Raw genomic sequence first — 25446 nt, forward strand, 5'->3', positions numbered from 1 at the left:
GATGTTCCTGAGCCTGACGTCCTCCGTCTCTGCCCTCCTGACGTCCTTCGTCTCTGCCCTCCTGATGTTCCTGACGTCCTCCGTCTCTGCCCTCCTGATGCTCCAGAAGGCCTGACGTCCTCGATGGCTAGAGGTCCTTATGTACCTGATCTTCCTGGTGTCTGTTCCTGCAATGTTCCAGCTCCCCGAGTCCTCCAGGTGGCCACTCCGAGGGTAAATCCATTCCGTCGGTTCCTGTTTCCGGTCACTGGAGCCTCTGCCAGCTGGATTCCTTTCCTGAGCCTGACGTCTTCCATCTCTGCCCTTCTGATGTTCCTGACGTCCTCCGTCTCTGCCCTCCTGATGTTCCAGAAGGCCTGACGTCCCCGATGGCTAGAGGTCCTTATGTACCTGATCTTCCTGGTGTCTGTTCCTGCAATGTTCCAGCTCCCCGAGTCCTCCAGGTGGCCACTCCGAGGGTAAATCCGTTCCATTCGGTTCCTGTTTTCGGTCACTGGAGCCCCTGCCAGCTAGATTCCTTTCCTGAGCCTGCCCCACTCCCGCGTGGTCCGTGACCAGCCTTCTTAGGTTGTGTAGGGTGCATAGAGGACAGGGTGGTCTGTGACCAGCCCATTGGGTCCGCCCTGAGTAGTGGGCTGTGTAGGGCGCCCTGAGGAAAGTGCCCACTTGTCTTCGCCTAAGTCTTCCAAGTCCTTTTCGTCTCATCTGGATTTCCCAAGGTCCGTAAGAGTCATCCTTGCCTCGGATATTTCTGTTGCCTTGAGACTCCACCTACTCTAGTCTCAGATGCCTTCTATGACTGGAGTTTCCATCTGCTTGCCTTCTGGATGTCGATGCCTTGTGTTCTTCTCCTGAGTCCTGAATCATCTCAGCCTTCAAGCTTCAGCCCTTGTCCACCCTCGTCTCTTGTCCGGCCTGCTGCCTGTGCTTCTCCCTGCAGCAGGTCCGAAAGAGCTGGGAGTAGTCTGAGGACCACTCAGAGACCAACCTTGCGTGGTTGGCCTCATCCAGGCATGCAGGTTGGCAGGGGCCTCGTTACCTCCAACCCTAGACGAGGTCCGTCTTACCGCAAGGGGCACACATCTCACCCCTAGCGCTCCCAGCCTCCGCAGCGCAACAGATTGCGAAGGCCTCTGAGCTTTCCCCCGGTCAAGGCCGCCCCTTCTGTAACACAGAACAAGTTGTATTCCTGCTATAAGCTTCGTTATGTAACTTGGTCCTCGGATCTTCTGTCATCTTTAGCTGCAAGTTGGACAGAAAATAATGGTACACAAGTGACTGCAACTGACATGGTATTTTATTTTTCTGCTGCTGGAAAAATATCTGTAGATGCAATTATATCAGGAACTACAATTTAAGCTACTACACAAAATTTATATTGACAACGTGAAGGCCTACAAGTTCAGTAAATCAGAAACTGATCTGTGTATCAAATTTTGTATTGAAAATAGTACCTTAATTCATAATTTTGTTTTATGCCACAAGTTATTCCCCGTTTGGGAGTCTATTTTCATTATACTTGAAAGCATAATTCATATTAGACCCCACATATACAGGTACTTTTTAAATTTCTTACAAGAACATCGGTATATAAAAATTAAAAATAAATAAATAAATTATTGAACTGTATGACATGGACCTCCAGTTTATTAAATTTGTGAACATCACTATCATATCAAAATTCTGTATTCTGAAGCATTGGATAAAACCTTGTCCCTCATCAAAACAGATGTGGATAGGTTTAATGACAGAGTACAATTAGAATACTCAGATATTAAACATGAACAGAGACGATTGCCTAAAGATTACTTGAGAGCTTGGAAAACATTGTATAATCTTTTGCCTCAGCCTACTCATAATAATTTACAAATGATTGGTTACTCCTCCAGTTGGGTTTGATTGGGAGAGGACATATATGCGTATTCATTTTTTGTTTTATTTTTTGATGTTCCGGCATCAGGTTTCTAATGAACTTCCGAGAGTGTGTGTCTATTTGTGACTGTGTGTGATTGGGTGTATGTTTTCTGGAGATCGTTTCAAATGTCCTGTTAGCTGAGCTCAGCTTTCATATTTTTATATAAAACCTGAATTATGATGCACAAAATTGTTTCAGTATTTTGTACCTGCAATGTTGTTTTACTATGCAATCATGTGATTTGCAATATGATAAATAAAGTAATGAAAGACTAGGCTTAACATTTACCTTACACCCATCTGTAAAATCTTAGCAAATCTATGTGAAGATTATAGAATTTTTGCTGATGATATTCAACTTTTTGTTAAAATATTTCCTACATTGTCTGATACAGTCAGCTTAATTGGAATCTGCTTGTTAAACATTAAACAATAGTTCCACCCCAACAAATTAGCATTGAACATTTCCAAAACTGAATTTATGATAATTCAACATTCAAACAATGATCCCATCCCTGGCTCATGGTCACAAGTTTCCCATTCTTTCACATGCCAAGAGCCTTGGGGTATGGCTAGATACTAGGCTACTTTTCTACCACCACATTAAAAAGGTTATAAGAAACAGTTTTTTCGGGCTCCAGGTGCTGTGTGGCCTGAATGTTTTACTGGAAACTGAAGATTTCAAACTGATACAGGCATCCATGTTACTTACGTTAGACTACTGTAGTGTTATTTTTGTAGGACTGCCAGCTTCATTATTGAAACCCCTACAACTGCTTTTGAATTCTACAGATCATCAGATTAGTGGTAAAAACATACTGACCACATTACACCAACCCTATTTCAGATTCAGTGGCTGCATATTCAGTCTCGGGTACGGTTTAAAGTAGTATTCATAATTCACAAGTTCCTTAGTCCTAGTTCCTTCTCATGGACAAACGTTTTGCTACAAATCTATCAGCCAACACTAAACCTTAGATCTCAGCAAAGAGGGATCCTTGATGTATCATCAGTGAAAGCAGCATGATTGTCCGTGAAAAGAGACTGTGCTCTCTCTATGGCTGCACCCTCTATTTGGAATAAAATACATGAAGCTATAAGACTGATGGATTGCACAAAAACCTTTAAAGTACTCCTGAAATCCTTCTTGTTGGGACTAGCTTTTGCTTGACCTGGTGTGCTTAGAACATCTTTGAGCTTGCAGCTTATTTTATTATGAGTTTGGCAATGGATCATCTTGCTTCAAATTGTAAATTGTCTTAGTTATGTAAATTTGTTTTAAGTTTGAATTTTTGTAACAATTATGTATGTAATTATGTATATCGCTTAGGGCCTCGGCCCAAGCAATTAATAAATTTTAATAAACATTAAATACAGATACAAAACCAGACCCCTAGATGTACTAGATAAAAAAAAAAAAAAAGATTAGAAGTGAGGTAAAACTCAATTTTCAGAACAGTGTATTTGTGAGGAGCTAACTAAACTTAAAGAAGTCCATATTCAGACACAGTCCAGCTAGCAAAGTTAGCGAGAGCTAAATTCAATAATGAAACCGCACTATTGAATATAGCTGGCTAACCTAAAGTTAGCTGGCTAACTATAGCCATAAGAACATAAGATATGCCATACTGGGTCAGACCAAGAGTCCATCAAGTCCAGTATCCTGTTTCCAACAGTGGCCAATCCAAGTCACAAGTACCTGGCAAGTAGCAAAATATTAGATAAATCACAAGCTACTATTGCAAAATAATTCCCGATATAGTAGTTATGGATTTTTCCCTGAGGATAGAATGTTACTAGCAGTGTGTCTCAGGGATCAGTCCTTGGATAGGTTCTTTTCAACATTTTCTTGAGTGACATAGCAAAAGGATTGTCGGGAAAGGTTTGTCTTTTTGCTGATGATACAACAGGATGGACAGCCAGGAAGGAGTAGAAAACATGAGGTGTGATCTAGCAAAACTCAAGGAATAGTCTGAAGTCTGGAAGCTAAGATTTAATGCTAAAAAATGCAGATTAATGCATTTAGGATGCAAAAACCCAAGGGAAAGGAACAGAATTGGAGGTGAAATTCTTCTAAGCACGAAGGAAGAGCAGGATCTGGGGGTATTTGTATCTGATGATCCTAAGGTGGCCAAACAGGTAGATAAAGTGATGGTAAAAGCTAGAAAGATGATTGGCTGCATAGGGAGAGGAATGATCAGCAGAAAAAGGGAGGTGATATTGCCCCTGTATAGGCCCCTCGTGAGACCTCACTTGGAATACTGTGTACAGTTCTGGAGACCGCATCTTCAAAAGGATATAAACAAGATGGAGTTGGTCCAGAGGGTGGCTACTAAAATGGTCAGTGGTCTTAATTTTAAAGCATATGGGGATAGACATAAAGATCTAATAAATAAATAAATATAGACCTTACAGCAGAGGTTCTGAACCTTTTCATGTGTGGGGACCCCTTTTCAACATCCAAAAATTGTAGGGACCCCCATCCTGACCCCACCTGTCTCACTCCCCTCACAAGTCATTCCCCATCAGTCTTTCTCTCTCTCCCCCTAAATCCTTCCCGCCATTCTCTCCACCAGTCCCTCTCACCCCAGAGAGTGTCCCTTTGAACATTCACAAGCCTGTAGCACTGAATGTGAATGTAGACTTTACATGCAGGGATTTCAAAATGATCTCTGGTGATAGTCTGTCCCTCCTACCCCTTTCCTTGATTCTTAGCAGCCATCCATCCATCCCCACCTTCCTTATCATCCCTGGTGGTCATCTCTCCTTCCTGCCCTTCCCCATGACCCTGTTCAAAGTGTCTTCCCTCCTGCCATATCCCCTGTTGTCCCCTTCACTGGTCCTCTCCCCTTGTGGCCCCTTTCTGAATGCCTTCTCTCCTTCCCTCCTGTCCTGCTCCCCACCCCTCTTCACCCTTGACCTCTTTTCAAGTGTCTTTCCTCTGCCATTTCTCCCCTGCAGCTCCTTCCTGATCCTATCATAAGAACATAAGAACATAAGAAAATGCCATACTGGGTCAGACCAAGGGTCCATCAAGCCCAGCATCCTGTTTCCAACAGTGGCCAATCCAGGCCATAAGAACCTGGCAAGTACCCAAAAACTAAGTCTATTCCATGTAACCATTGCTAATGACAGTGGCTATTCTCTAAGTGAACTTAATAGCAGGTAATGGACTTCTCCTCCAAGAACTTATCCAATCCTTTTTTAAACACAGCTATACTAACTGCACAAACCACATTCTCTGGCAACAAATTCCAGAGTTTAATTGTGCGTTGAGTAAAAAAGAACTTTCTCCGATTAGTTTTAAATGTGCCCCATGCTAACTTCATGGAGTGTCCCCTAGTCTTTCTACTATCCGAAAGAGTAAATAACCGATTCACATCTACCCGTTCTAGACCTCTCATGATTTTTAAACACCTCTATCATATCCCCCTCAGTCGTCTCTTCTCCAAGCTGAAAAGTCCTAACCTCTTTAGTCTTTCCTCATAGGGGAGTTGTTCCATTCCCCTTATCATTTTGGTAGCCCTTCTCTGTACCTTCTCCATCGCAATTATATCTTTTTTGAGATGCGGCGACCAGAATTGTACACAGTATTCAAGGTGCGGTCTCACCATGGAGCGATACAGAGGCATTATGACATTTTCCGTTTTATTCATCATTCCTTTTCTAATAATTCCCAACATTCTGTTTGCTTTTTTGACTGCCGAAGCACACTGAACCGACGATTTCAATGTGTTATCCACTATGACACCTAGATCTCTTTCTTGGGTTGTAGCACCTAATATGGAACCCAACATCGTGTAATTATAGCATGGATTATTTTTCCCTATGTGCATCACCTTGCACTTATCCACATTAAATTTCATCTGCCATTTGGAAGCCCAATTTTCCAGTCTCACAAGGTCTTCCTGCAATTTATCACAATCTGCTTGTGATTTAACTACTCTGAACAATTTTGTGTCATCTGCAAATTTGATTATCTCACTCGTCGTATTTCTTTCCAGATCATTTATAAATATATTGAACAGTGAGGGTCCCAATACAGATCCCTGAGGCACTCCACTGTCCACTCCCTTCCACTGAGAAAATTGCCCATTTAATCCTACTCTCTGTTTCCTGTCTTTTAGCCAGTTTGCAATCCACGAAGGACATCGCCACCTATCCCATGACTTTTTACTTTTCCCAGAAGCCTCTCATGAGGAACTTTGTCAAACGCCTTCTGAAAATCCAAGTATACTATATCTACCGGTTCACCTTTATCCACATGTTTATTAACTCCTTCAAAAAAGTGAAGCAGATTTGTGAGGCAAGACTTGCCCTGGGTAAAGCCATGCTGACTTTGTTCCATTAAACCATGTCTTTCTATATGTTCTGTGATTTTGATGTTTAGAACACTTTCCACTATTTTTCCTGGCACTGAAGTCAGGCTAACCGGTCTGTAGTTTCCCGGATCGCCCCTGGAGCCCTTTTTAAATATTGGGGTTACATTGCTATCCTCCAGTCTTCAGGTACAATGGATGATTTTAATGATAAGTTACAAATTTTTACTAATAGGTCTGAAATTTCATTTTTTTAGTTCCTTCAGAACTCTGGGGTGTATACCATCCGGTCCAGGTGATTTACTACTCTTCAGTTTGTCAATCAGGCCTACCACATCTTCTAGGTTTCACCGTGATTTGATTCAGTCCATCTGAATCATTACCCATGAAAACCTTCTCCATTACGGGTACCTCCCCAACATCCTCTTCAGTAAACACCGAAGCAAAGAAATCATTTAATCTTTCCGCGATGGCCTTATCTTCTCTAAGTGCCCCTTTAACCCCTCGATCATCTAACGGTCCAACTGACTCCCTCACAGGCTTTCTGCTTCGGATATATTTAAAAAAGTTTTTACTGTGAGTTTTTGCCTCTACAGCCAACTTCTTTTCAAATTCTCTCTTAGCCTGTCTTATCAATGTCTTACATTTAACTTGCCAATGTTTATGCTTTATCCTATTTTCTTCTGTTGGATCCTTCTTCCAATTTTTGAATGAAGATCTTTTGGCTAAAATAGCTTCTTTCACCTCCCCTTTTAACCATGCCGGTAATCGTTTTGCCTTCTTTCCACCTTTCCCATTTGAGCCCTTTCTGAGTGCTCTCTCCTGTTCTGCCTCTACCCACCCATGGCCCCTTCCCTAATGACTTCCCTCTGTCATCTTCCCCCTGTAGCACCTCCCCAAATCCTCTCCCTGTTTACATGTTCCCTTCCTGAGTGCCTTCCCTATTGCCCTGCTTCCCCCAACCTTGACCCCCTTCCCTAGTGTGCTATGTTCTTCCATATCTCCCCTGTGTTCTCTTACCTGGACCTCTCCATCCTGGCCTGTTTCTGAGTGTTGCCTCTTATGGCCCATTCCTAGGTGGGGTTTCCTCCTGCTCTTATTCTTTCTCAGGGCTCCTTTGCAAGTTCTCTCCCTCCTGCACTCCTTCCTAAGTACTGCCTTGGATCCTTCCCAAGTGCCTTCCCTTCTACCCTGCTTCTCTCCACCCGTAGCACTTTCTAAGTGTTCTTCCTCCTGTTCTCTACTCCTCTTGGCTCCCCTTCTTTGCCCCTTCTTGAGTACTACTTTTTTTTTTTTATTTCTCCCACCCATGTGCTGGCACTCAAATAGTCCTTTCCTGCTACTCTCTTTCCCTTCCCATGGCATACTAATCATTTAGTGCAGCTTTTCTTCTTTAGTGTCAGCCCAGCAATGCAGCCAGAGCATGTGCAGTAGCATCCAGAAATGCTCTTTTGGGTTATGATCCTGCTTGACCTCTCCTCCAGTTATGTGCAACAGCAGCTAATTTGAATGCTGGAGGCCTCATGCTTTCCCTCCTCCTCTTTCTGTGACTTCCTCATGGTGGTGATCAGCTGCACTCTTCACTGCCTCCTCTTTGTGCCAGTTCAGGTTCCTCATAGCAGAAATCAGCCCCGCTCTTCCCTGCCTCCTTGCCATGCCAAATTGGGTTCCTGGTAGCAGCAATCAGTCACATTCTTCCCCTCCTCCTCTCTTCATGGATTTGGGTTCCTCGAGACTTCCCCTCTTGGCATGGGCAGTGTGAGATTAGCAGCAGCCTTAGAGCAGCGCTCCTCAGAGGAGAGATCAGCCTGCTCTTTTTCTCAGCAGCTGCACTTTGATTGTCTCCCTTCCAGCAGACTCCCCTGTGATGGTCTCACGGACCCCAAGTTGGGAACCCCTGCCCTAGAAGAAAGGCGAGATAGGGAAGATACGATAGAGACATTTAAGTATCTCAAAGGTTTTCATGCCCAAGAGTGAGCCTCTTTCAACAGAAAGGAGACTCTAGAACGAGGGGCATTGAGAAGAGGTTGAAAGGGGGTAGACCTAGGAGTAATCTTAGGAAATATTTCTTTACAGAGAGGGTGGTGGAAGCTAGGGGTGTGCATTTGTTTTCAATGTATTGGCAATCCGCAACGTATATGTCCCTATTTGTTGTATTCGTGGGGTCACGAAACGTATGGCGAAACCCCACGAATACAACTTATCTAACGAATAAACCCCCCACCCTCCTGACCCCCCCAAGACTTACCAAAAGTCCCTGGTGGTCCAGCGGGGGTCCTGGAGCGATCTCCTGTAATTGGGCCATCGGCTGCCAGTATTCAAAATGGCACCGGCACCGCCGTCCATTGCTCCTACCATGTGACAGGGGCCGACCAATGGCACCGGTAGCCCCTGTGAGATAGTAAGGGCAAAGGCAATCAGTGCCATTTTGAATACAGGCAGCCGACAGCCCGAGTGCAGGAGATCACTCCAGGACCCCTGCTGGACCACCAGGGACTTTTGGCAAGTCTTAGGGGGGGTCAGGAGGGTGGGGGGTTGTAGTTAATTAAATTTAAAGGGTTGGGATGGGGGTTTTTTTGGGAAACGAATACATAAGTAACTAATGAATGGATCGGGGTCCCCCGAGATGCAACGGATTTGGCTCCCCACGAATACAAATTCTGAATGGGTCAAATCCATCCCTGCAGCACATCCCTAGTGGATACATGGAACAGCCGCCCAGTAGAGGAAGTGGAGACAGAAACTATATCTGAATTCAAGAAAGCATGGGATAAATATAGGGGATCTCTAAGGAAGTAATGTGAATTACAAAGCTAAATTGTTAGTTAGATGTGCAGCCTGGATGGGCCATATGGTCTTTTTCTGCCATCATATTTCATGTTTCTAATTTTAATAATTTACTCTTTAAAAAAAATAAATAAACAGAATTATAACATTTGAAATCTTCTAGATCAATTGTCAAATGTCAGTCTCATAAAGAAGTATTAGTAATATTTAAAAAAAACCTCTCTTAATCATCTGCCAAATAGGCCAAAATTGCATATAATTATCTTAAGAAATTTTAACTACAATCCATGCATACAATGAGACTAAACTAGGACTGACTCAGCTTCTCCCTACAACTATGGAAGTATACAGTAACTCGCCAGTGCAGAGAAGGTGAGCTCTGCAGGGTGCAGTAGAAGCAGTAAACAGCCCTGACAGACCATGGTCTGAGCCTCGCAGTATTCTTTACTTCAGCAATAAAAGCTTGCATAAGAACATAAAAAGGATCCATCCAGTAGCCAGTCTGGATCACAAGTAACTGGAAGATCCCAAAGAGTAGACCCATTCCTTGCTGCTCACTCACAGGGCTTTTTTTAAAAATCTCTAACTTTCCCTATGATGACAGTCATGGGAGTACAGCCCTTGCCTTCAGCTTGCTAAAATACATTCAGTAATTAAAATCCTGTGATAAAATGAGTTAAAACTAAAATGTTTGAAGATATATGCGTCTCTTTAAAGGAAAGTAAATGACTCATTATACTGTCTGCGAGAAATGAAGAAAGTTGAAATTGAGAAACTGTTTCCAAATATTTCACCCAAGGGACCTCAGAAGAGGAAGAATAATACACAGAAACTAAGCTGGGGAACTCTGGGGATTTTTAAGTACCATGTGTATGTACGCTTGTCATTGTTTGAAAGCTCTTTTGAACGAGAAGATTCTTCAAATCCCATCTCATCTGTTTCTCGGTTCTGTTGCTTCTTCTTTTTCTCTTATTCTTACATCCATGCTCAGTTACTGCTACTGTTATATTGTGGTGGGACTAGGGCCACTCAATAGATCCATTGCTTCCAGACAGACCTGAATGTGCAGGGGTGAGAAGGAGGGGGAAAATAGAGAGGAGGGACTCGAGTCCTGCAGGGGGAAAGGAGGTAAGGAAAGATCCCGGTTGACAAGGGGGGAAGGACAGGCTGGTGGGACAGTCGGTGCTTTTCTACCTCTTTTTGGGTCACATGAGTCCCCCCTGTGTCCGTGCTACCTGCTCTATTCCAGACAATTAGTCATGGGTTGGCTGACCTTGCTCACAACCCACAGTGCTTATTTTTCATATTTGGTGTGGAGATGGCAGTAATTCATGTTGAGTTCAGTGCCCCCAATCATTTATAAAAAGTTGGCTCCCATGCCAACAAGCAGTAGCTGCCAAGGAAGGGACCAGGCCTGAGAGTGCTGACATTGGTACTCCCAATTTGAGATGTAGATATAACCCCTGGGTGGGCTTGAACCCTCAAGCTGTTCCCAAAGGCACACAGAAATAAAATAAACCCTATTTGCACCCAGTTCTCCATGGATAGCTTTTCACTTCTCAGGTCCAGGGCTCTCTGTGGGGGGAAAGCATAGTTGAAGGCCCTTTTGCATTTACCAAAGTACACAGCCCTTGTCTAGTCCCTGTAAACAGCACTGATAATCTCCACAGTCTATAGCAGCAATAATCACACTGAGAAGCAATGTGATTTCCAACTCCTTTAATGATAATTGATAAACTGACAGAAGATTCTTTACAGCACTTAGATGTTACATAAATTTATGAACAATAATGAATAAAGGTTAATAAATTTGTGACCTTACTCTTCTAGCAAAGTCTCTGCATTTATGAAAGCCTCTTCCATAACAATTTATCTCCTTCTTTCAATTATCCAGATTGAAGAAAGTGGAATCCATTCCTGGCCGATGAAACCTTCAATCTTCAGGCTCTTTCTAGATGAAAGACAACTCTTCTCTCAAGGTACTGGAAACTGGTTCCCTGGTACCAAGGGCACTTAGTCCCAAAAGGAACAAAAATAGAACTGACTCGAAGAGAAAAACAAAATAAAAGACATGAAGGGTAGAAAAAACAGATTTGTCTCTCAAATGAGAAGATAGTCACTGAGGGAAAACAACTCAAAGTGAAACTCCTCTGCATCAGGTCACTGACTGATCTATCCATTGGAGGTGAGATAGAGAGCAGTGGAATCTCCCCTACCCCTTAGTCTACTCTTACACAGGGACTCCCCAAATCCGCTGTGAAGGGGTTACAAGGTTCTCACAAGGAAGGTTTCCAAAAATGGATCAAAAAGAGTAAAGAAGTCAAAATAGATGTTAGGCTTACCGGCCTCTCGGGGACTCGCTAACGCTCTCCCCGCACGGCCCGTGCAAATTTAAAGGGTCCACGGCAGGGAGATGCCACCGGCCCTTCCCAATGACGTCCATGCCTGCCCCTATTTAAGCCAGCAATATCCTCAGTCCAGTGACTTGGAAACAGGTCTTCTCGCTGCTTCTTGCTGCTCCTATGTCGGATCCTGCTCATGCCTCCTGTTCCTGCCTTCGCCTGCCCCAGTTCCTGGTCCTGTTCCTGCTCCTGTCTCTACCTTCCTTTGCCTGTTCTGGACCCCAGCCTCTTCCTTCTCCCTTCGGATGGATTCCCCAGCTTAACCATTGGGCTGGACCTCACGTTGCCTGATTGCTGCCTGCCACCAACCATTGGACTGGACCTCATGTTGCCTGATTGCCGCCTCGTACTGACCATTGGACCGGAACCTGTCTCCTCTGCTTCCCGCATCTCCACAGGGGCCCTCCTAAACCCAGCCGGTCCCAGCACCCAAAGGCTCAACCCGCGGGGAACGGGATTGGTATTGGTGAAGCTCCAGCTGGCCCCTGCCTTCTGTCTGCCTCGCCTCCTGTCGCTGGGAACCTGTGGTAGGTCTTCCTCCCAGGTAGTGTCAATCCCAGCACAGGCCAAGGGTCCACACTTCTACCAAGGTCACAACAATAGATCAGACAAAAGACTGACCTCAAAAAGGCAACATGAGTCCAAAAAGCTGACAAAACATCAACAGGAGACACTCTGAAAGATTAAATAAAAAATCCACTGATGTTTGACTAAATTCCAACAAAAATCCACACCCTAAGATAGTGTCAGGAGTTTATATACTGCTAGAACACACCATCTGTACTTCCCACTTGGAGGACACAAACCCAAGCCTCTCTTCACTAAATCTCTGAGCCTCCCCAGCTAGATAGTACACTCCTTTACGTAAGGAAACCAACAGTTCCTTACATAGAGAAAGTATTTTGATTACAGAAGTACAACAGCATCAGGTAGAGCTCTTATAGGACAGGATGTGCTCCATGGGGAGTGGATGGGCCGAGGGACGCAAAACACAGCTCTCGTTCACCCGCTCTGCATAACCTGCTGTCCTATGTCCTGCTATTTTCAGCCTGCAGTACTGGTGGCCTGTTACTAGCAAGGTTGGCGGAAGCACTGGGCAAGTTAGCCCTGGGCCTAGGACGCCGACCATTAGGGGGTGCGAGTGGCGGCGGCAAAGAGGAGTGGGGATTCAAATCTCCACTCCTCTTTGCCACTACCACTCGTGAGAGGTAGGAGCTGGGGCTGTGGCCAGGGGCGGGGGGGAGTTGCATGACCAGTGTGTGTGTGGCGGGGGGGGGGGGGGGGCGACGCAAGGAAGAAGGTGCCTAGGGTGCTTAATCTCCTTGCACTGGCCCTGGTTACTAAGAGATCTTATGGGGAATCTGGGGAGGAGAAGGGGGAAGGGCAGACAGCCTTGAAGTCTCCAGAAAAATACAGAAGACATGGGCCTGCTCAGATGGATGTGCTATTCATGTAAAGTTCTCAATTGATTGTTTTTCAGGTTGATAATAATAATTGGGCACACTGGATCAGATCTTTGTTTAGCATTAATTCATTTAATTTGTATTTAAATCTTGTGTTATACATAAACGAAACTAAATTAAACTACATTCTCCAAGGTTTAAAAAAACTCTCACTGCAGATCACACAAAATCATAAACCAAAAACAATGTCCCGTACAGCTGCCATCATCATACTTGACCCAATACATCATGATTCCATAGTCTTACCCATCGACAAGAGAGTATGATTAACTCCATACCAATAAAAAACTAAAAACAAACATCATCAATACACATTAAAACATAAAATCCATACCAAACAACTTAAATATGGTACAATCTGACTTTCATGACCACATGACCTCAAACTGGTCAAAGAGAAGATAAAGTTTCAAAACCTATTTAGCCAGAAGAAGCAGGATAATATATTGCCATATGCAAGTAAATGTTCACATAAATTTATAATTATTTAGGGATGCTTTCTATTATTGAGTGTAAATTTGTGTTCCAGATAAATGTATGTGGTCAAAATTAAATTACGAGTTCTTATACAAAGTAATTACCCAGAGTATAAACACCTAACAAAAGAATGCATACACAAACTGCATTTACACAAGCTAGTGTGATCTTCTCTTCAAAAACAAAGTAGATTCTTGGCTCATTAGTAATTTCCACAGAAAGCTCAAGCTGACCGCAAAATACAAATTATTACCAAACATTTTTACATATATCAAAAAGTATTTTAAAAAAGAGACACAGCCAAGTATATTATCCCCCAACATGGCCACACTTTGAGCTTCACACTATCTCTAGAGGAATTTAAGAATCCTAGCATTTCTGCTTTCTCCTTCAGAACTCACCTTACAGCTGTAACAAGGCACCTCCTGAAAGAGAAAGCAGAAATATTACAATTCTTAAATTCCCCTTGAGAAAAAAATATTTAGCAAAAGATATCAGACCAACAGGCCAGCTCTGCTAAGGTCCAGGCCACCTTCTCTTCCCCCTGCTTCTGAGATAATTGTGTGTGTGACAACCCCCTCCCCCAGTGCCAAAGGAGTGTCAACCCTAGAAGAACAATAGTTTCAGTAACTTGGTAGGCACATAGATGAGAGGAAAAAAAACCACATTTATACCCGGCTTGGGAAACACAGCTCTCAATGGACCAAAGTACAGTAGTAGAAATGCATCTCCTTTCAGTCATAGGTTTTTCAAATTATCAACTGTCCCTTTACATAACTGTCCTGCCAGGGGCGGTTCTATAATGATGCAGAATGAGGCGGCAAAAAGGGTCCTGAAAAATGTCCGTTGGGTGTCCGCCTCAGCATTTAATATGTCAGAAAAGCCCTGCGGTTCAAATAGAAGTCTTGCTCACGGAATTCCTATCTCCCGCAGGCAGAAGAAGAGGAGCCTTGCAGCAGTGCCCATGGGGCTGAACAACTGAAGAGAACCAGCAGCTAGAAAACAGAAAAGACCGTGACAGCGGTGAAGATTTGAGGCAGGTCCCGTGGGCCTCCAGAGGAGCCCAACCCACCGGCGGCGAAGACAAGAGAGAAACCTTGTGGGCCACTGGCAGATTCCAACCTATCAGCTACAAAGATGAGAGGCAGGCACCATGGGACGCCGCCAGAGCCAAACCTGATGGCGGCAAACATGAAAGAGAGACCTTGCGGGCGACCAGCAGAGCCCAACCTGCCAGTGATAAAGAAAAGAGAGAGAAATCGTGGGCTGCCGGTGGAGCACAACCCGACTTTAGGTAAAGAACAGAGAGGCTCAGAGATTGCCATTAGTAGGACAAAATGAGAGGCCCAGGTTGCCTACTCAGCTTATCCCACCCACCACAGACAAAAAAAAAGAAAGAGAGAGAGCCCTGTGAGTGAGGTAGAAGGAGAGTGAGTTTGTAAGAGACCATGTGTGTATGTACGAGAGAAAATATGTGCATGAGTATGTGAGAGAGAGCATGTGCCCCCCCCCCCCCCCCCTTAGTCTGGACTATGAAGTACTCCTATGCTTGGGGTGGGGAGTACCAAATTAGAAATTATATTTACTAATATGATTTATCTTCGGGTTTGTAGCCTGAGTGGGGGATGAAACAAGGTCCTGGTCACTCCGACACCACAATTCTATGCCCTTCCCAAACAACCTCTCACTTGTGGCACCACAGACAAGAGAAAATCATCCCACCAGAATAAAACAGTAATTAACCCTTTTATTAGTATCATATAAGTAGACAGTAAATTCAACTAGAACATTAAATCAGAAAAGTATAGTAGTGAAGTATAATATAAGTTTGCAGTTTTCTTATTTTAATTCAAGCATTGCAGAAATAACACTGGATATGGCCTGTTAGCTGGGGCAACCAACGTACTCGTATAAAATAGTAAAAAAAAAAAAAAAAAAAGGAACGAGAATAGAAAAAGGTTGGGGGGAAAAGCAAGCAGTGACGTATACAGCTTTCAAAAATTGTCTTCACCCCTGAGTACTCAAAAGGGGAAGGGGGGGGGGGGGAGAGATCCACCCCATTGTCACCAGTTTGTAAAGGGTGCTCCCTGTCCCAAACACAGAATTTTGTGGAAAAAACAATCAAGAAAATTAAACAGTCCCTCTTGATGGTGGAGCTGGCTAGATGACAAACCAAATAGACAAACACTGCAGTATGTGAAAGGTTTCTGTCACCTGGGGAGCTTCCCCAAATGGTTTACTTGGTATTAAAAAGAAAGCTGATCTGGTTTCAATCTTTTACAGAAAGACCACGATCCACTCATTTTTCTTTCCTAGCAAGGGTTTATGCTTGACTTTAGCTGAAAAGCTGAAGCAATTAAGATGAGATACTGCATTTGGGGACAAAAGGAAAGGAAATAAACCTTCTTCCCTCTCTGCTAAAATACTCTCTGGCAAAGTTTAGATTATTTAACTCAGTCTCTCAGGAGGGTGATCCATCCATGTGCTCTTGGGTCTGGATACCTCTGGAAAAGAAGTATTTCAGTCTCTCAGCTCCTGGCTCCTCTGTCCCTTGTTGGGATCTTACATGTAGCTTAGCTATGAAGCAAAAACAGCTGTCTGTCTCTCTATTTCATCAGAGCACAGACTTCTATCTCTCCCTCTTGATTATTAGCTCTTCAGGGAAAGAACTGATTGCTGAGTTGCCAGATGCACTTCTCTTTTCCTGGCTCCAAATCCTGACTGACCCTGCCCCTCACACACAGCCAGAATGGCCGATACAATACAGTGCGCACAGCCGAGCGCACTGTTTAACCCGCTGTCAGATGAGGGTTAAATAGGCACTAATCCACCCCCTAATGCAATAGGGGGATTAGCGCCTATATAACATGCGTCCAATGCGGAGTGAATGAGTTAGCGCTCATCACATGCAAATGCATGTGAATGAGGCTATTACTCATTCACTCCAAATGCAAAAAGATAAATGTGCATCTCAGATGCACATTTATCGCTCAGCTATTAACGCCTGCCTGGGGCAGGCGTTAATAGCTGAGCGCATTGAAAAGAAGTACAGAAAAGCAGAAAAAACTGCTTTTCTGTACTTCTTTTTTAAAGTTTAAAAAAAATAAATAAATAACTCGGCAGACCGCCAAGTTATGAAGACCGACGCTGGTAAACTCAGCGGCCATTTTCATTACTAGCAGACAGGCAGGTTATGAAAACCGAGGCTGGGTTTGCCAGCCTCGGTCTTTATAACCGTCAGCTGCGGTGGGTCATGTTAGCATGGAGGCGCTAAGGTCCCACAAGCAACCCTAGCGCCTCCTTCCTAGCGTGACTCCCTAATTTACATATTGCGTGGCACCCCCCCCTTGCGAAGATTATTGCATCGGCCCCAGAGCCAGCCAATTTGCACCTTTATTCCTTAAGTAGTCTCCCAGTATTCATTTGGCTTCCTCTTCTTCCAAAAAACCCAAAGCAATCCCCATAGGGAGATGCACATCCACCATCTGCTGGAGACAGAGAATACCGGCAGGCTGAGGTCACTGTAAGAGTATGTATACTATGATGTCAGCTTGCTCCGTCTCCATTTGCTGGCAGGGGAGCATAACCCACTGGTCCTGAATCCATCTGTCTACATGCTAGGAAAGAGCCCCCACCCCTCATTGCTCCAGTTGATTTGACCTATGCCGTGCCTTGGAGTAGGGGCGCCTTCTCATCCCCTGCCTCTGGCAGCAGATTGCCTTAAGCCACCCCTGTGTCCTGTCCATGTAATTTCTTACCCAGAGAATGGATAGAATGGTAAACTTGGAGATCTCATTAAAAAAATTCTCTTTGCTGGCTCCTTTGTACATCCAGCTTTAATAAGCATTCAGTTTTATAACGAAATTAAATCCAGAGATTGTAGCCAATAGTTTACTGCACCCTGGTCCTGTGTGGCCAGACTTTCTTTCAGTGAGTCCCAAACCAAGGCTCCAGCCCTGGCACTACTCCCAGCAAGCACTTGCAACTCCCAAGCTCCCTGTTTTTCCTGCAGCTGAAACACATTTGCATTTTGAATTTGAATTTATTAAAAATTTATAGTCTGCACTTTCACAATAATATTACAAGATGGATTCCATAGGAACACACATAGATCATAAAAACATATACAAAAATCTCAAAAGCAAACAGTTAAAAAAAAAATCTAATTGTCACTAAAAGACAATATAAATATGATAGCCTTACCTTAAAAAGCTGAGCACTAATGTTAGTTATGCCAGCTGTTCAAGGCCGAATGCCTTTCTGAATAAATATGTCTTTAGAGCCTGGACTGGATGGTGTACACCCCAGGGTTCTGAAAGAACTAAAAATTGAAATTTCAGACCTTTTAATAAATCATTCATTGTATCTGAAGACTGGAGGGTGGCCAATGTAACCCCAATATTTAAAAAGGGCTCTAGGGGTGATCTGGGAAACTATAGATCAGTGAGCCTGACTTCAGTGCTGGGAAAAATAGTGGAAACTAAAGAACAAAATCACAGAACATATAGAAAGTCATGCTTTAATGACAAGCAGCCAACATGGATTTATACAAGGAAAGTCTGCCTCAGAAATCTGTTACATTTTTTTGAAGGGGTTAATAAACATGTGGATAAAGGTGAACTGGTAAATGAGGTGTATTTGGATTTTCAAAAGGCATTTGACAAAGTCCCTTATGAGAGGCTTCTAAGAAACTAAAAAGTCATGGGATAGGAGGCGATGTCCTTTCATGGAACGCAAACTGGTTAAAGACAGGAAACAGAGAGTAGGATTAAATGGATTTAAATGGATTAAATTTTCTCAGTGGAATAAGATATATGGTAGAGTGTCTCAGGGATCTGTTCTTGGACTGGTGCTTTTCAATATATTTATAAATGATCTGGAAAGGGATATGAATAGTGAGGTGATCAAATTAGCATATGACACAAAATTATCTAGGGTAGTTAAATTGCATGTGGATTATGATAAATTGCAGGAGGTCCTTGCGAGACTGGAAGATTAGGCGTCCAAATGGCAGATGAAATTAATGTGGACAAGTGCAAGACAGGGTTGCCAACTGTCTGGACTTTCTCCAGACAGTACGAATATTAGAGGGACTGTCCGGAAACCAGGAGGAGGGCTAAACTGTCCAGATTTTAGCCCTCCAGGTCCAGCTACAGTTCCCTCCAGTACATCCTCTACCATGCTCGCTATCTCATTTTTCTCTGGAGCTCTGCTCTTCCAGCCCAGCACCATAGTGTCTCAACTAAATGCTTTCCCAGCTGGACAGTCTCTAGTGTAGTGCACAGTTCAAATGTCAGCTGTTTGAACTGTGCAGGGCTCCATAACCCAGATGGCTCAATCAACTGGCCTTTGAACTTAGCCCACAAGAGGAGTCAGAACATTGGAGAAGCAGTGACTGGGCCCTCCTGGCCAAAAACAAGAAGCATAGCGTGGGGACTGGGCTCTCCCAATAGAAGAGAGAAGCCAGAGCTGTGTTGGCCAAGCCCTCCAGCCGAAGAGAGGAGGCAGCAAAGCGGGGGCCAGGCCCTCCCGATTGAAGAGAAGGAGAAGCATCAACGGTGATGAGCCTGCGCGGCCAAAGAGAAGAGTGGTGTCAACCATAGAAATGGAGGAAAGGAGCATCCCAATGTCACATGGGTCAATGGAGAAAGCTGCAGTTGCTCTGCTTGTATGCTCTGGGAGAAAATAGTGAGTGAGTGTTTGTGGGGGAGGAGAAAGCATGTATGTGTTGGGAGAAGAGAGAGAGAGCACCTATATATTTATGGGGGGAGGGGGAGAGAGCATATTTATGTATGTATGTAAAGGGTGGGAGAGAGAGATTGCATGTGTGTGTATGGGGTGGGGAAGGAGAGCACATATGTGTATGTGTATATAGGAGAGGAGAGTGCATGTATATGTATGTATGGGATAAGAGAGAGAAGCATGTGTGTGTGTGAGTGTGTATGTTGTGGAAGAGAGAGGGTATTTGTGTGTGTATGGGATGGGAGAGGGAGAGTGCATGTGTATGTGTATGCTGTGGGAGAGAGAGAGCGCATGTGTGTGTCTGTATGGGATGGGAGAGAGAGTGTGTGTGTGTGTGTGTATGGGATGGAAGAGAGAGAGTGTATGGGATGGAAGAGAGATGTATAGGATGGAAGAGAGAAAGGGCATTTATGGGATGGAAGAGAGAGAGGTCATTGAGATGTATGGGAGAGAGAGGGCATTGAGATATATGAGATGTATGGGATGGAAGAGAGAGAGGGCATTTGTATATTGTGCGTGTTTGTGGAATGAGAGAGAGCTAGCCTATGTGTGTGTATGGGGTGGGGGAGAGAAAGAGAATGTGTGTGTGAATGGAGTGGGAGAGAGCAGGATTAAAGTTGAGGAGGTAGTAAAAGACGGATACTTGGATGCTGGGTAGGGGATAAAAGACAAAAGAAAAGGGAAGGCAGGAGAAGACATGAAAAACAGAGGTGAGAGTGCTAATGAGAGGATTAGAAGCAGAGAAAACAGTTGATGAAAACCCCCTCACACACACACACAAGAGACGGAGGTTTGAACATGCTACCATTTAAGTGAACTGCAGCCGAAAAAAAAAGAGAACAAAGCAGCTACCTAACTTGAGCCGCCAGCTCAGGAAATTGAAAAGATCATCAGACTCCTTACTGTGAAGGAACTTAAATGACCATTGAATAGGTGAGACAGAGATTCAGGTAGGGATTTTGCATGTCAAAATCCTTCGGACTTCTGCTGATAACTTTGTAGGAAATATCACTAAAAATCAGAGGATTCAAATTCCTAAATTACAGAACTATGACTGGGTAAGGGATTTATGAGAGAAATATACTGGAAAACAGTCCAAGGAAGCAAACAGATTTTCACCCTGAGTAAAAGGGATGTTCAGACACGTGGGTACAGAGCTCCTAGACAACAGCAGGGGTTGGCCAGGCAGGATGGAGGAGCATGCACATGTTCTCGCTTTGTGGGCCTGCCTGGGCTTTGCTTTTTGGCTGAGAGAAAGTGACCCATACAATGTCAGACAACAGATAAAGCAAAAGCCAGGCTGAGAGAAGGTGACTTATCCAGGCTGGGTAACAGCACATGACTGGCCAGGAGCTTAGCGGAGCTAAAATCACTGAAAGCTGAGACTGCAGAGGGCCAGAACCACTGAGCGCTAAAACAGCCATGAGCCTAGTGGAGCTGTAAACCCAAGCCAGCGAAAACCTTCCTACTGAGGGAGAACTGAAGGACAGCAGCAGACCTGGAGGGGGAGTGGTCCTCCCCCCCCCTTGAGTGAGGGGACCCCCAGCAGCAGTCCGAGAAGTGGAATCAGGTCCCCCAGGAGGGCGAGGACCCCAACGTGGGTACAGACCTTTCAGTGGACTGGAAGGAGACAGTTTAGATACAGCGGACCCTCCCCCACTGCCCACCAGCCCAGTTGCATCTTTTCACATGGGTGAGACTTGGGATAAAGGGGGGAGGATGTTAATAACACTTGAGTAAGTGGGAATGCAAGAGATCCTTTCTATTCTATTTGGTGGTATACTGTGGGGGCCAACAACCCCAAATTGGTAAATACTAAATGTTCTTGCTACCTTGTAGAAATAAATATAGTTCTGTAGACTGAAACTACTAACCACGAGTAGATAAGTGTATGGCTTGACATCCTATTAGCAATGAACATAGTCATGTAGTAATGTATATGCTTGTATAGTGTAATAAATCTGTATATATTTGTACATACTGCCAGCCTTGTTCACAGTCCCATTTGTTTTCCTGGGGTAAAGGGAGTGAAATCCCACCCACTAACACCTTCTTTCCCAGGTGAAGGCACCAGGTGCCAAAAATGTGAGGACCGACGGAGTCTGCCCGAGGGGGGCTCCCGCCAGGACAGTCCCGTGAGGTAAACGGTCAAGGGGGCATTACAGCTGAGGACTGAAATAGGTAGAAATAGAGACTAGGGAGTAGGGGAATAGAAGATTGGGAAAGAATGAGAAAACAGGGAAATGGACTGGGAAGTGGCCTTGCTCTTTCAGTAGGTGAGGGAAAGGATGACTGAAAGCTTATGAGAAGGAGATGGAGTTGAAAAGAGATTGAGGAATGAATGCTGAGGAGAAAGAAGGAGGAGTGAAATCTAGCTATGAGTGGCAAGAGGTAGAGGAAAGGAGGTGAACGTGAAAGATCAATCTCAGAGACAAATGTAGAGGAGGAAGTGAAAAAGACAGAAGAGAGAAGAAATTAAAAATATAAGGAGTCCTTGGACAAGATCATAAGAGAAGCAAAAAAGTGAGACTGAGATCAACACAATTTGAAAAATAAGATCTCTAGACAACAAAGGTAGAAGAAAGCATTTTTTATTGATTGTTGATTGGAATATATCTGTTTTGGAAATATACATCTCTTATCCTTTCATTTTGCTCTGCAGAAGAGGAAATGCATTTCTGTTTAGAGTTCTCCAATGTTGCACTGCATGTGGAGTCTGACTTCTCAGGATTTCAATTTCAGTTTTTATCTCGGTATTTCAATTTCTGGTCCCTTAGTCTGTAATTGATAAGGGTCTGTCTATGTTCTGCATGTGTGATTGAGATGAGATATACTGCCAATATGTAGTTTTTGTATAGGGATTAATAACAGTCTACTTTCTTCTGTTTTCCCAGTATATTGCAGTGCCACATAGGGTTATTGCTATTTGTGATCAGGTATTAGTGCTGTTTGGGGGTGGTAGGTTTGCTCTGCACACTTTTAGGGGGCTTTCTATAGATACAGAATATTTCTTTGCAGAACCAGACGTGCAGGATTTTTATAGGGGTTCTGTTCTATTATGAATAAGTTGGGGTTTAATGATAGATCACTCTCATATACTAGGACTTATTGAATGCTGTTGAATAATTGGTCTTTATCTGCAGTCATTTATTATGTTATTAAGGTCATGTGGCAATAATAATTGTATGTGAACGTGGAAGTACATTGTCAGCAAAAATATTACTCAGCACCTCTAACTGTAGGGAATTTTCACTGTTGACAGTTGGCAAATCTAGTGCAAGGTGATGCATATAGGGAAAAATAAGTCCATGCTGCAGTTACACAATGTTAGGTTCTGTAAATAAGGGTAATTTAACTAAATAATGATCTGCCCAGCAGTTGGTGGGCTTAAAGAAGCCCCTGAGCTGGTGGCCCGATGTGCTGTTGGGGCAATGGAAGCCTGAAGAAAGTGGCCCAAGTGTTTTGTAGGTCTGGTAGTAGCAGAGCACTTTCTGCTGCTAGCAGCTCTAGGCCACATTTAAAATGAAAGCAGTTGTCAGCCGCAGTAGTAAGGAGCTGCCCCGGGGATTTGAGAAGCTGCCTCGGGGGGGGGCCTTAAATTAGGGGCCTGGGAGCAGAGGCAGCCTCCTGCTGCCAGTGGCACCGAGCTGCGACTGAAAATGAAAGCGGCTGTGAACTGCGAGTGCGGGGGGGCCGGCTGCACATTAAGGAATCCCAGAGTGAGCAGCCGATAAGCCATCAGCGCCGCTTTAGAGATTTCCCCGATGTAGCGGTCGGCCGCAAAGAGGCGGGACTCATGCGGCAGAGATCCACGATTAAAAAGAAAGCGGTCAGCCACACCAGTGCTAGGAGGGGTCCACGGGAGCCTGGGGCGTTCCCGACGGTCTAAAGAAAGGCCAGAATTGCCATGACAAAGTTTTAAAAATAAATCTATGCCGCTTCAGTGCGGCTGGGCCCAGAGTGCACCGGCAGCACTGGGGATCCTGCTGCTGTGAAATAAAAGGGTCAAGACAGCATCGGGGCCGTAATCAAAGCCCTGGTGTGATACTGGTGCAGGCCCAGGAGTCCTCGCTGATGTCGGCAAGTGATGTCAGTGAGAGGCTGTCCCCAAAAGTGCCTGAAGGCAAATCTGAAAGTTTTAAAATTAAATAAAACCTAAACCAGTAATTTAAAAAGTTTAAATGTGTTGTGATTTTGATGGGCAGAATTAAGAGAGGCTCCCACCTAAATTCCAGCCCTTGGGAAGCACCCTGGTGAACCCAGCTCCAATAAATTTAATAAACTTCTCCAATTTAATAAAGATGAACAGTTTGATAGTGTTGGTATAATTTAGCGGTTACAGTGTCCTGACCACTTTTAGGATTTGGAGACAAAAATGAATATTAAAAGAGTTATTTATTTATTTATTAGTTTTTGTATACCGATATTCAACAAAAGTCATCACATCGGTTCACATTTAACAAAAAGAAGAAAAAATACAATGTGAAATAATTATAAGGGAGAAAATTAAAGAAGATAGAAGAGAGAGAGAAATGATCAGAGATAATTAAAATGAATTAGGAAAATAGTTATTTTTAACATGTTGAGAAAGCTTTTATAAAAAGCCATGTTTTCAGGTCTTTCTTAGTTTGTGTGGATGATTCACGTCTAAGTTCAATTGGTAGGGTGTTCCATAGAAGCGGGCCTGCCATTGAGAAAGCATGTTGTCTTGTTGAGATGAGACGGGATATTTTAGGGGATGGAGTTTCAAGGAGACCAGTACTTGTGGAACATAAAGTTCTTCTTGGGGTTTGAAAAAGAAGAATTGTTTCCATCCAATCAGTCTTATTATTGTTTAGGGCTTTGTGAATTAGAGATAGAGTCTTACAATGAATTCTGTAAGATATCGGTAACCAGTGAAGGTCTTTGAGAACTGGAGTAATGTAGAGTATGGAGGCAAGGAAGACACTTGAGGCAGCTTTCATCGCAGGCAGGAAGAGAAAGGGAAAAGGGCTGAGCCCTCACGAGGCTCTTCCTTTTATTGTACATTCATACAAAGGCAGATGATGTATCATTACATGATTGGCTACTTTCCCATAGCAACAGACGAGTCCCTACACTATTGGCTTTGGCTCAGGGGGTGTGCACGGATCATTTCATTGGCTGCTGAAATCTATACCTCCTGACTTTGTCCTGCCTCTGACTAGGGAACACCCAGCCCTACTTTCAGGCTATCAGGATTAATTATAAGCCAGAGAAATACATGAAGTCAGGTATCCTCTCCTTGGCAGAGAGGCTTAAGCACAAGTGATGCTTTTATTCAGGCAAAGGTCAGGGAGAAGGGAAGTTAGTGTTTAAACCCTGATGAAATGGCTTGCTGGCAAGCGCATATTTCCCACATCTCACCCTTTCTGTTTTTGTTTAGGTAGCTCAATAAAGCTTTAGACCCTTACTGAAATCTGTTATGTCTTGGTATGGGCTGGAAATAGGGGAAGGGGGATTATGGAGAGAAGAAAGCTAATTCGACGTGGTGTGCCAGCTGCCGATGAGCTCCTGAATCTCCATATCACCCAGAGCAGGTGCAGGTGGTGTGCCAACGCTGCAGGGCTCATGATTCCCTATTAGGCATCTTACAAGACATCTTTGTATTCGGGCTGAGAGCAAGGTTTCAGTATGGATAGGTTGGGTATGCACTGAATACAGCATCACAGGCAAATAATTAAGATAATTACAGTAATTATAATAGAAATCACCCATTTGAGAACAGAAATATCAGGGAGCCAGGACCATAGCCAATCCCATGGAGAAGTAGGTATTCTGCCTGAAAATGGTGCATCAGCATCCATGGTTTCTATCTGCTCTATGGTATGTGTGAGGTTTGCTTTATAAACTGATATGTACACACAGCAATGAGATCCAATTAATGCACAAACACCACCCTTTAAGGCTAAAATGGTTTCTAAGGTATAGCTGTTCTGTAATGCTACTTCTCTAATCTGAGAGACTTCTGTTGTGAGTAGTTTTAATACATGGACTGTCTGATTAAATATGGCAGTCGTCCAGTTAGCTAGGATGTGTAAGTCTCTGTAATTCATAGCTGTCCCCATTGGGGGAAACAGGCTTCTAGCTATCTGAGTTTCTGTATACTTTTCTATGGGATTATTTATCGCCTCCCTTTTGTTACGGAGCCTTGCTTTGAGTAAATTTTTGACTGCATAGTATGAGGGGAGGATGTAGCCTAAAGTGCATCTGTCTTTCCATCTTGGGGAAATGTACATATATGCTCTACGCCCACATAACATCCATATGTTTCCTAACAGATTAGTGGACATGTCATTGGTTATCATTTGGGCTATATAACTA

Source organism: Rhinatrema bivittatum, chromosome 2 (genome assembly GCF_901001135.1).
Source record: "Rhinatrema bivittatum chromosome 2, aRhiBiv1.1, whole genome shotgun sequence".
Taxonomy (NCBI): domain Eukaryota; kingdom Metazoa; phylum Chordata; class Amphibia; order Gymnophiona; family Rhinatrematidae; genus Rhinatrema; species Rhinatrema bivittatum.